Source organism: Macrobrachium rosenbergii, chromosome 35, assembly GCF_040412425.1.
Source record: "Macrobrachium rosenbergii isolate ZJJX-2024 chromosome 35, ASM4041242v1, whole genome shotgun sequence".
Lineage (NCBI taxonomy): Eukaryota > Metazoa > Arthropoda > Malacostraca > Decapoda > Palaemonidae > Macrobrachium > Macrobrachium rosenbergii.
Genome location: NC_089775.1, coordinates 7,187,776 through 7,190,938, shown reverse-complemented (window position 1 = coordinate 7,190,938; position 3,163 = coordinate 7,187,776).

Here is a 3,163-nt window from a genome sequence, read left to right as displayed (position 1 = left end):
TATATGTGTTTCATTTTACCACCTTATTATTATTATTATTATTATTATTATTATTATTATTATTATTATTATTATTATTATTATTATTATTATTATTTGATGAATTCTCTCTCTCTCTCTCTCTCTCTCTCTCTCTCTCTCTCTCTCTCTCTCTCTCTCTCTCTCTCTCTCTCTCTCCCTTTTCAGTCTCCTCTGAAGGACTATTTTATAGGGATGCATACACTAAGTACAAAGTATTGTCGTACAAGATAAACTGTTAGTGGAGTTGAACATTCAAGAAAGAAAGAAACAGACTGCTTCTATGAAGGTCAGAAACGCACCACACACAGAAAGTAATTTCCTTGACCTTGACCTTTTTCTTGAGCCCATCAGACAGACCGACACTGGTACCCATCCACATTTAGGTGGACTGGTAGGCGGTAGGTAGGCAAAGAGTGATGTTTCCTGGGCCTGGCAAAATAAGCCAAGAGGAACATCACCACTCAGCCATTGATTCATCTTCTTCTTCTTCTTCTTCATCCACTTTGGTTGAGTGCACCTTCCAAAGGTGCGCCTTAAGTAATGAGTGTCTGTCTGTGTGTGCAGAAAACACTTGATAAAAAACAGTAATACAAAAAAGAAGCCTTTGGTCAAAAGGCGGCATTTTTCTAATTTTACAAAAATGGACTTGAAAAATCGACTGACAAAAGTCAGCTTCAGTTGTTCATTCCTGGTCAAAGTTATTCACTGAATAAATAAGTTGGTTATTTCATATTATATTGGACTGGCTATTTTTGTATAAGATTTTTCTGATTTTCATGGGAAATGTTCATTCTGTGAAATCATCTTTCCCCTCCCCCATTCTTTTGATTGCTGATATTGCAACAAGTTTTTTTTTGTTAATGACTGGAACAACAATAAACATCTCTAAAAGAATCTTAGGCTGAAGAATCCTTGATTGCAATCAAGCAATCAAGGAAAAATCAGAAATCTCTAGAGAAGGCAAACACAAAGAAAGTCAAGAAGAAGACTCTTGCAATCAGTCAAGAAGGAAGGGCGGGAGGGAGGAAGGACCCTTCTCAACCCACAAGAAGACCAAGCGACAATGAGGAATTTGGCACATTCCGACACCCTTGCCTTTCCAAGAGCAACTAATACCTCGTCGAGAGGGGGGACTTGGTGCCCTGTGGGTTTTCAAGGTAAGTCTTCTCTCTTTCTCTCTTTCTTTCTCTCTTTCTTTCATAGATCAATCATTTCATTCATCTTCATCCTTGTGTGGTTTTATTTATGTCTGTCAGCACTGGGCTTCTGTCTATCCCATGTCCTGAAGGTGCTAAGATTTAGTCTTCAGATGTCCAGAAGCAGCCATGCAGTCAAGTCCTTCTTCTTCTTCTTCTTCTTCTTCTTCTTCTTCTTCTTCTTCTTCTTCTTCTTCTTCTTCTTCTTCTTCTTCTTCTTCCATTCGAGAGCAGCAACCTGACTGCCCAACACAGCATTGCACCTAAACCATATGTCTGTATACAGACAGAACAAACATAGTCACCTCTCCTCCCTTCACAGAGACTGCACTTGTCTCTGCTGTTTACACAGGTGAGTAAAATATTCTTCTTATTATAGATTTATCTACGCACTGGTTTTCCCTTGGGGTCAAATGTTCACAGTGATACTGGTAAGAGAGAGAGAGAGAGAGAGAGAGAGAGAGAGAGAGAGAGAGAGAGAGAGAGAGAGGCAATTTGTTTACTTAGATTTTCAAGATTTTCCCCAGGAATTTCTTTAAAGTTTCCTTTTATATTGGAACGTGTTCATTATCATTTATATTTATTTATTTACCTGTGGAACGAAAGAGTCTGTGTTCTTTGGCTGCTGGATGATGACGTCAGAAAGGACAACTACCAATCACTGCTGAAGACGATCTATCCCGTTAGAGATACTACGATATTTAGGTTAATATTCTATATAGAAAGGTAAGTGTGTCACCTGTAAACTAATATATCTGTCAAAAATACATCTGCATTAACGAATAGGGAATAGCCATTGATATTATCATATAAGGTCTACGTCAATTTGTTTGATGAGTGACGTCATAGTTATGGCCCAACTATGTCACAAACTTTCTTGGAAAAAACTATTGTATTCACATTTTGTATATAGCTTAAATCTAGTATTCTTGAAAATTATAATTTTTGTATTATATTTTAAACTAATTTATAACTAATTTCTGCCTGACATATAATATGTGGATGAAAATCGTAAATCTAGACGAGGATTTTCGATAAATGGATGCTGGCAATACGCAAAATCTGGAGGCTCTCGTGGGCGCCCGCACGTAGGGGTAAGGGGGGTGTCACTTGCCCCACCCTGAAATCATGGAAAAAATGCCAATGTAACTCTGTATTTTTTCTTTATTGCATCTTGCCTCACTTAAATTATTGGCATTGCAATTCCACTGCATATACTATATATATATATATATATATATATATATATATATATATATATATATATATATATATATATATATATATATATATATACACACATATATATATATATATATATAATATATATATATATATATATATATATATATATATATATATATATATATATATATATATATATATATATATATATATATATATATATATATATATATATATATATATATATATATATATATATATATATATATATATATATATATTTACTGTATGTATCACACATTACCACAGGTGAAAAATAAGAAACGGGGTGTAGGTCCTGACTGGTTTCGACTTTATTTCCAAGCCACTGACGAAGGACTGATACAGAGTATAAGAAGTCACAAATATATATACTACAAGAACAGTACTGACGAACATACACGACCGTTAGAGACTACATATCCCCCCTCAGGCCGGTGTCGAGGTAGGAGTGGCCTTCAAAACTCATTTGGCTAAAAATCACAATATACTCTCAGGGGACAATGTTGATAAACAAACCATACGCGACCTCAGATCCACACCTGACAGGTGTCAGGGAGGTGGAGTTTGGAAACTCATTAGCACTACTGCCCCTGTACTGTGTTTACAAATATGTTAATCATATTTTCATACATCTCTACTGCCTGTCTTAAAATTTAAACAATTTACATTTTTCTTTTTTATATTAAAGGATCAAGTTTATACATCCTTTGACTGATATC